The sequence below is a fragment of the Arachis ipaensis genome, chromosome B02, assembly GCF_000816755.2.
Source record: "Arachis ipaensis cultivar K30076 chromosome B02, Araip1.1, whole genome shotgun sequence".
NCBI lineage: Eukaryota > Viridiplantae > Streptophyta > Magnoliopsida > Fabales > Fabaceae > Arachis > Arachis ipaensis.
This window is the reverse complement of record NC_029786.2, coordinates 97405056-97415455: the sequence shown is the minus strand read 5'-3', so window position 1 is coordinate 97415455 and position 10400 is coordinate 97405056.

Here is a 10400-nt window from a genome sequence, read left to right as displayed (position 1 = left end):
ATCTTTTTGGTCCTACTAGAACTCAAAGTTTAGGAGGTAAACATTATGGTCTTGTGGTGGTAGATGATTACTCTAGATTTGGTTGGGTACTTTTCCTTGCTCATAAGAATGATGCTTTTCATGCTTTTTCCACCCTTTGTAAGAAAATTCAAAATGAAAAGGATTTGAAAATTGCCCATTTAAGAAGTGATCATGGAAGAGAATTTGAAAATCAAGATTTTGAAAAATTCTGTGATGACTTAGGGATTTCTCATAATTTTTCATGTCCTAGAACCCCCCAACAAAATGGGGTGGTTGAAAGAAGGAATAGAAGCCTTCAAGAAATGATTAGGGCTATGTTATGTGAGAGTGAAATTCCTAAATTCTTATGGGCTGAAGCTGTGAACACAGCTTGTTATATTTTGAATAGAACAATCATTAGAAAAGGGTTAAAGAAAACACCATATGAGCTATGGAAAGGAACCCCTCCAAATCTTAAGTATTTTCATGTTTTTGGATGCAAATGTTTTGTACTTAACAATAAAGAAAACCTTGGAAAATTTGATCCAAAATCATATGAAGGAATGTTTGTTGGATATTCCACCACAAGCAAGGCCTATAGAGTTTATCTCAAGGAGCATAGGACAATAGAGGAATCCATACATGTTACTTTTTGTGATTCTAACTTAATTCCCAGTATTGTGAAGGATATTGATTCAGATTGTGAAGACGGAACAAGCAAAGAAATTCCCAAATCTGTCTAGAATGAAGAATCTGTCAGCCCTGTTCTGTCTCGTCAGATTGGAGGAGACACTTCTATTTTGTCTCCTGAACAGGCACGAGCAACTGAAACAGTGAGACCACCAGAAGTTCATCAAAGTTCTACACCTGTCCGAAAGCCTAGAGAATGGAAGTCTATGAGAGGTTATCCTCATGATTTCATCATTGGTGATCCTTCTCATGGCGTAACAACAAGATCCTCCACCAAAAGGCAAACCGAACCTAGCAACTTTGCTTTCTTGTCACAAATGGAGCCCAACAATGTCAAACAAGCTCTTAAAGATCTATCATGGGTCAAGGCCATGCAAGAGGAGCTAGCTCAATTTGACAAGAATGAGGTTTGGACATTAGTACCTTATTCGGATGGTATGAAGGTAACGGGTACTAAGTGGGTCTTTAAAAATAAACTTGGTGAGGATGGACAAGTTGTTCGTAACAAGGCTAGATTAGTGGCCCAAGGTTACGATCAAGAAGAGGGTATAGATTTTGATGAGTCTTTTGCTCCGGTAGCTAGAATGGAAGCAATTCGTTTGCTTCTTGCCTATGCCGCCCATAAAGGTTTCAAAATATTTCAAATGGATGTTAAATGTGCTTTCCTTAATGGTTTTATTGATAGAGAAGTGTATGTGGCTCAACCCCCCGATTTTGAACATAAAGAGTTTTCAAATCATGTTCTCAAATTAACTAAGGCTCTTTATGGTCTTAGACAAGCTCCAAGAGCTTGGTATGAAAGGCTTAGTGCCTTCTTGTTGGAAAAAAATTTTAAAGGGGTACCACCGACACTACTTTATTATGCACTCAATTAATTTGGTTAAAAACACAATTGGAAGATTACAAATTAAAATCTGAAGACCAAATTGCTGATATTTTTACAAAACCTCTCTGTGAAGACAGATTCTGTACCTTGAGAAAAGGTTTGGACGAGATAAAAATCATGGCATGATGGAAGAGCTGTGGTCAAGGGGGAGGCAATGCAGAATTCAAAATTTTATGGGCCTCACCAAAACTTCTTGACCCCACCTTAACAGTTATGGCAGTTATCTCTCTACAAATAAGAATCTTCTTCTTGTGTCATCAAATCTTTTTGGAAGTGGTTATTGTCAAATCAAAATCCCTATATCCATCTAATCCCTTGATTTAAGGCAACAACTTTTCAGTTTTGGATTTCAAAAGTTAAAAGGGAAATCTTTTTTTTTGGATAATAACCACCCATTATGGTCATTAACTGTCCACTAATGGTCATTACTCTCCATATTCTCTTTCCAAACCCCATTAAATGCGTTCACCCACCTTGTCTCTCTCCCTCTCTCAATTCGGTTATCACCACCACCCTTTCATATTCCATTCCCCATTACCATGAAAAAGAAAACCGCGCCAATAAAGAGTGAAAGAATTCTTCTTTCTCAAAAACCATCAACACCCCAAACTCACACTCACATCTACATACATTCTACTTCCTCATCCTCTCCCTCACCTCCAACCAAACAAACCGAAGCCATGAGAAGAAAGGTAGTGGCCCAAAAGAGTTCCGGAAGAGGACGAAACAGGAAGAACAAGGACCCCCAAGAGGAAGAAGAGCAAGAATCTTATACTTCTCCCATTCCTTCACCTCCACCCTCATCACCGAAGCGGACTACTCCTGGAAAAAGCTCCCAGAAAAATCAGGGGTTTGCACTCAATGACACTACTGAACCTCCAAACTTGGAATCCATGGAATTCAGAGACAAATATGGCAAGACTCATTCCCACTTTGATCCAAGCAGATTTAACTCTTGCACCTCTTTTGAGTTTCATAAGGAGGTTATGGAGAAGCGTCATTTGTGCACAACTTATCTTGTTAGCCTTGAAAATCTCACCAACAAGGGCATCAACGTCTCTCCTCTGTTTGAACTACTCAACTGGAAACCTTTGCTTCTCATCCAGAAACCAGTCTACCCTGGTCTTGTTCGAGAGTTTTATGCCAATATGCGGCTCATTGACGGCACCCTTCATTCCTATGTCAAAAGGGTTCAAATAGCCCTTGATGCTGAGACTATTGGAGCAGCCCTGGGCTTCAAGGATGAAGGACCGCGAGCATACATGGTGGAAAAATGGGACACACAAGTTGGCGTTCCATACAAGACTGTTCTCAAGCACATTTGCGAGAAATTTTCTGGATTGCATGGCACCATACCAACACATAAAGCTCTAGGACCAGTCAATTCTCTGCTTCACCGCATCATCACACATATTCTGACTCCCCAAAGCGGCTCACACAACCGAGTAACATTTTCTGACTGTCTCATCTTATTTGCTTTGGTTACCTCTACTCCTATATCCTTCGGTTATATTATGATTAGACACATGTGGGATTCTGTTAGAAGCACCAGAAAAGCTAACCTGCCTTATGGTATGTTTCTAACTAGAATATTTGAGTACTTTAAAGTTGACTTGTTGAATGAGGCTGTAGAAAATAAGGTGTCTTCAATTAGAGGAGCAGGAGCAACTAAGGAAACCAAAGGGCGACAAACTGCTGCATCGGATAGTGACCATGAAGGCAGACCAGAATCTTCCAAAACAATCAAGTCCATCAAACAGATTTTGGGAGAATTTTCGAACATGGCAGATTTGATGTATCGGTCAGCCAAAGAAACCCGTAAGCAAGCCTTTGACAGTGAGAAAGCTTGGAAAAATTGCAAAGACAGGATCAATCTGATGATGGAACATTTTAAAGAAGATTTGGGAGATGATAGTGTCAGAGATGCTGAAGAACAACTTAATTTTTCTGATGATTAGTGACTGTTTCTTTACTCTGTTTGATATTGGCTCCACTAGGCTCAATCTTTTTTGTATGAGCATGACTTGATACTCACTGCTCTAGGATACTCTCTAGGATATTGTGATATACTCTTGCTACTTTGCTTTGAATATTTTTCTATGTTTGATCATGTTTTGTGCAGGTGCCCCCATGATGCCAAAAGGGGGAGGAAGTTTAAGTTCCAAAATTGAAATTGGAACGAAACAGGGGCTGAAAAACAGAGGAACAGGGATGAAATTTTCAAAATTGAAAATTTATGATCACTCTTGTTCAAAGAATGCATGTGTTATTGCATTCACTATATTGCTTGAACTACATTTGGTTTATGATGATGTTTGATTTTGATGCTTGGCTGTTGATTCATCATTGATAAATTTGTTGGATTGAAAACTTATTTTTGGCAGTTCCTTTAAATTGTGCAATATATTAAAACTGCCTTGTTTTTGATCATGTGTATTTCAAATATTTTTCACATCATTTTGTTTTGCTCTGATATACTAACAAGAAATGTTTGGAAAATATTTGGATAAATTTTTGTTTGTATGAAAATGTTTGAGCAGTAAATCAGTTTATGATATCAAATGAGTTTTGATTATCAATTAAAACTGCTCATAAATCAAGCATTTAGCATCATAAAATATGCTAAATAACATTGTTACTTGAGCTTGATTTAAAAATGTTACAGGTTAAGTACTTCCCTTGGTAACAATAAGCATACATCAAGGGGGAGCATTGTGACATTTTGAAAGGGGGAGAAATTCAAATCAAAGGGAGTATTCTTTACTCAATCTCTAAATTTTTCCCATTTCAATTTTAATAATGTTTGTCATCAAGGGGGAGATTGATGAGTTTGGAAAACTCCTATTTAATTTTGATGATGAACAAACATTATTGAATTATTAATTTGATTTCACTTAACACATGTTAATTAATAATTTTGTGGTGCAGATTTTACATTGGGCCGAAAAATGAATTTCTGTCTTAAGCCCAATAACCAGCCTTGCTGCATGTGTTATATTTAGTGGCTGAATTTTTATTAATGGGCCAAGTTCAATGTTGATTACAACCAAGCCCATGGTTAATTTTCTATGAGAGCTTCCTATGCTTGATCCAAATTCATCAAGAAAGCAAATGTTATTAATTGGGCCAGATTTAATATTTGATGCAACTAAACCCAATTATATGCAATGCTAATTCCTCATGCATTACCCAAAAAACAATGAAGAGGGAACCCAAATTGTTTTCAACAGATCCAAAAATTTAAACATGTGTTGGATTTCAAATTACACTCAACTATCATTTATTACATGGGAACTATGAGAGAGAAATTGACAAAGTGATGGGATTGCAAGCACCAAGGCTACACGTTTGTCAGTAAAAAGAGAAAGGGAAATTAATTCACTTTTATCTTTTGTTTCATTAACTACTATTTCTCTTTCCTCTCTCTCATCTCTTTCTTGCTTCTTCTTTGGTCTTTGTCCAATAAACCATGGACGCCGTGCTCATTAACAAAGAAAAAGAAGGAGTTGCATGCATCAAGTCCATCAAGCTAATGATGGCAAGAAAACATACTAAAATAAAAATGAGCTGTGGCTAAGATACTTACCAAATGTGGTCAGATTTGGTGAGGTTATCTTGAGCTTTGCATGCTCAAAAAGGAAGAAGAAGATCTCGGCCAGCAAGGGAGATTCTTGAAACATGGCTTGTCTTTGATTCTGCTCAACCACCACAGGGAGTAGCTAGAGTGGCGAAGTGATGGTTGAAGGCAGAGATTGAAGCAGATGAAGTCATCATCATCATGAAGCATCAAGGGCCAGAATTCCATCTTGGAGAGCAAGCCAAGGATGGAGAGCTCGGATTGATGAAGGGTGATGATCAAGAAAGGACTAGAGGTAATTGCATGTTGGGTTTTGCATGATTATCTCTTCTCTCTCTATGTGGCCGAACCAGTTTGTTGAGGGAGGAAGAAGTTGGTTCGGTTTTGAGCTTCAATAAGTGGAGGCTCCCCTCTTCTATATTAAGGGTGGACAGCCACTGTTTGAAGCAAGGAGAAAATTTGAGAGTGCAAGGCACAGAGTTCTCAGAGCTACCTGAGCTAACAGTTTTCTCTTCTCCTTCAATGTATTCTGTTTAGTATTTTTCTGTTTAATTTTGTCATGTCTTGAGTCTCATGGAAAAAGGCAAACAGTGAGGTTTGTATGAAAAAGCCATCGAGCAGAAAAAGGCAGAGAGTGCAAAATTAAAAGAAAAAGCCATAGATGTCTTAGAGTTCCTTTGTTCATCTATGTTGTGTTTCATGATTCTGTGGGAATCCCCTTGTAAGTTGGGTTAGCACTTTACAAGTTATAATCAGATTGATTATAGTGAAATTCCATCATGGTTGTGATGGAGACTGGATGTAGGCTGCACTGCACTTAGCAGCTGAACCAGGATATATCTGGGTGTAATATTTCTTCTCTCCTACTCCATTTCTGTTTTCTACTGCACATGAGTAAAAACTAAAATGTCTCGTGCCAAGTGACGAGACAAAACAAAAAGTCTCGTGGCAAGTGACGAGCAAAAACAAAAAGTCTCGTGTCCTGAGACGAGCTAAAACAGAAAAGCCTCCCCTGTATTCAGCAAGTGTCAGCAACATAAAAAAGGGGGCTAAGATTCAACCCCTCCTTCTCTTAGCCACTGAAACCATCAAATACCCATAAATATTGTTAGTGTATTTAGAATTTGAATTAGTTGAGTGTTTAATCATCATTTCATTTTCATTAGAGATTTTAGTTTAAATAGAATTGTCACTAATTTTATATTTTTTATTTTTTGGCCATCAGTTAATCATCAATATTTAAAAATATGGACTAAAATATATTGTTAGACTACTAAATTAAAAAAAAATTAAATTAATGACTAAATGATAAATAAAAAATAAAAAATAATAAATTCTGATAATCTCCTAATATTTTTCATAAAAAAGTATTTACACATAAAGAGGGATTTTTTTTTTCTCCTCTACATGAGATTTTACACCAATTCCTCCCATGGTAATAAAGAAATAATCATTCCAATATATGCTTAATTAATCCCCCTTTCTTTTTGTCTGCATTACCAATACATGACTCTCCCCATCCTTATAATTCTGTATGTATTTTTTTTACCTTCACATTTTTGCGGCCTATATTTTACATTTCACATCATGTGATGTCCAATATATCATATAATAAGTTTTTACACAATCAAGTACCATATTATCTAAGGACTGTTTCTAAAATTTAATTCAACTCAAGAGGCAATATAAAGCTTAATCAAAATAATAAATTATTTTGAAAGAACATTTGTCACTATAAGAATATTTTATTTTTGGTTATATTGACAATCTATATAGCTCTTAATACAGGAAAGGGGACGCTAACTACGAGAAGAATATCTTATATCTTTTTCATACAGCATATAATAATATTAAAAAGGATATTTAAGCATGTATAAAATCCGGTGTATATAAATAGTTTGTGATTACAACCAAAAAGAAAAGAGAAATAATATGTTTATATGAACTGTCGGTATGACACGAGCACTAGCAATGTTGTTGATTGGAGTAATCATTTGTGTTGTTATTGCTAAATTTTATGATATAATTCCTACACAGACTGGGACTACATCTTATATTATTGCAGCTAGGAGAAAAACCTTACATGAGTGTATTGAAAGATGCAAATTAGTCTACCTTTTTCAATCGAAAAAATTACTGGAGCAATGCAAAATCAAATGCCTTTCAATATTCCACTAGGGTTTTAGTAATGGCAAGTATATTAGTAAGTTGTGTTTTTTTTTTTTTTATCTTTTCTATATAAATAATCTATCTCTGGCAATAAACTACGCGATCAAATGTAGTGAAAACTTATTATGATATGAAATCATTTTCAAATAAATGTAGCAAATAGGATCATAATTTATATGATCCATAATGTAATAATGAAGTCTTTTGATTTTTATATTTTATAAGTTTAATTATTCTATTATTTTATTGAAATTATTTTTAATAAGATTCTTACGAATTACAAATTTGTAATAAAAGAACTCTGATTTAGAGTTCATTTTTTGGTGGTTTTGACTCAGGCTTGGGTTACTTAGTGTTTTAGAAGTTTGGGATTAAGCTTCGCTTATTGGCGTTAGAATCGGTTTTAGTTTTTTTGCTTTGTCTGTGTATTAATGATAGTAATCAACTGATGCTTATAGTGAAAATTTCACAATAATTTAGAGTGGATATTGAATATAGGTTTCATTATACTTAAAAACTAAATCAAGATATATATTGTTCTTGCTGAAATTGGCCGGTGTATCCGTCAAGATGAGGTATACGTCCGGCAATAAGAGAACAAGGGGGTGGGTACCTGCAAAGACACTCCGACGCTCAAGTCAGTAAGTGTTTAAGAGGTATATAATAATTCTATGAATATAGAATGTAAGACATGAAATGAAAGTTATCATGTGTTATGTTGTGTTTATAATAATTCTATGAATATAGAATGTATTATTGAGATTAGACATAGAAGGTTCTTTTTATAGGCATAAAATTGATAAATAGAATTAATGTTATGACCGTTTGGTCATTAAGATAGAAATGATGGTCATTAAGTCGGTAATGAAGGTGTCAGTTACAAGCAAAAGAATGAATGATAGTTAACGCCGAGTTATAACTCATAATGCATAATAAAGACTGAGTTATAAGGTGACGGATCACAGCCCCCAAGCTTTGTCCACCGATCATATGATCCAAGCTAAGCTTAGAAAATAAAATGAGTTATAACTCGGTTAAAAGATGAGTGAATAATGATATGGTGAGCCCCCAAGCTTAGTTGGGTTATTATGTCGGCACTTATTCAAAAAATAATTGAGTGATAAGAGTCATTAAATCAAGATAGTTGTGTGGGGGATACTTTTCCGCTTAAGAACAATTTTAGCATTTGATTGTATATGAACTGAAAAGTTCAGAGATAGATATCCATTGACGGAATCGATTGTATGATCCGAGGATATAATGATTAATTGTCTTGGAAATTTTTCCAACCCACAATAACTTATTGATAAATTTCTCGCTCAAAGCAATTAGTTATTGAATATTTACAATTTATAGTGAAGGTTTGACATGAATAAGATAAATTGAGAAAATGAATAGGTATAAAACATATATTGAATAATATATATTGTAAAAGTAAAATAGTTCAAAGTAAAAAAATATATATATATATACCTTGAAAGTTGATAATTGTAGAGAAGAAGATGACATATATGAATGTCATACATGCCAAATGTGAATATCTGAATTTTGTTTTGTAGGACATGCTTTAATTTGATAATAAAGCAATAAGATAACAGTTATTGAATTATACATTTAGTATAATGTTTCTAGCAGTTACAGTATGACGAAGGATATTCCTTGTGCAATAATAGTAAATTTTGAATGTTTGCATGTGTTTTTGCTTAACCTTTTGTATTAAACAAATAGTAACATAAAAGTTAATAGCATAAAGTGAATAGTGTAACAGTTATATACAATTGATATATACTTAATTTTTTATGGAATCCAATTTTAAGATTTAAACTCATCATTACCGTCATTTAATTGTATAAATGAAATCATTAAACAATAAGAATATAATATATAATGAAATAAAAATGTAATTGACATGGTTGTTATATGGCATTATTGTATAGGACATATATATTGAGGTTTGAATATAACTAATAAATCAATAAATATTAGTTATACAAAATATAAATGCATAAGTATGTTGAATAAAATATATAATTTTACTTGTGTAAGTAGAGAACTTTGAAAAAGTTAGCAAAATTGATAGGTGAGTTTGTACTTAAATTGATTAAAAACCGAGTTTTTTTTTTCTTTTTTCGGATTGGTTGAAAGCCGAGTTTGTTCTCGGATTGATTATGACATGTGAAATATTATGATACGTTAGATAAAAATTTGATAAATGTATTAAATAAAATCCTAAACAAGATTGTTGAAATTGGTTCAAAAATTTGAATGTAATTCAAGTTTTATGAACCTAAGGGGAGTGGGAATTATTTTACTCGTTCCCCACAGACGGCGCCAATTGTTCTTGCTGAGATTGGCCGGTGTATCCGTCAAGATGAGGTATACGTCGGCAATAAGAGAATAAGGGGGTGGGTACCTGCAAAGATACTCCGACGCTCAAGTCAGTAAGTGTTTAAGAGGTATATAATAATTCTATGAATATAGAATGTAAGACATGAAATGAAAGTTATCATGTGTTATGTTGTGTTTATAATAATTCTATGAATATAGAATGTATTATTGAGATTAGACATAGAAGGTTCTTTTTATAGGCATAAAATTGATAAATAGAATTGATGTTATGATCGTTTGGTCATTAAGATAGAAATGATGGTCATTAAGTTGGTAATGAAGGTGTCAGTTACAAGCAAAAAAATGAATGATAGTTAACACCGAATTATAACTCATAATACATAATAAAGACTGAGTTATAAGGTGACGGATCATATATGATGTTGTGTTACATTTTTTCTTTTTCTGCATAGTATTCTTACTCGTCTAAATTCGTAAGATAAAAAAAAAATCTTCTATAATTTAGAAAAAAAATGAAAATCCACTTTTAAAACCAAAAGTGATGACCTCGATTCAAAATCATTCCCTTTCCCAAGGTAAGTAAAACCAAAAATACAAAATTAAATAAATAAATAAATAACTAGCCAAAACATTGAACGATCATTAAGTGAAACAAGATTGTTAGCGCCATAACTATGAACTTGTTGATGTAATTCAGACTCAAATACTTTTATCATCATCTCATGTCTA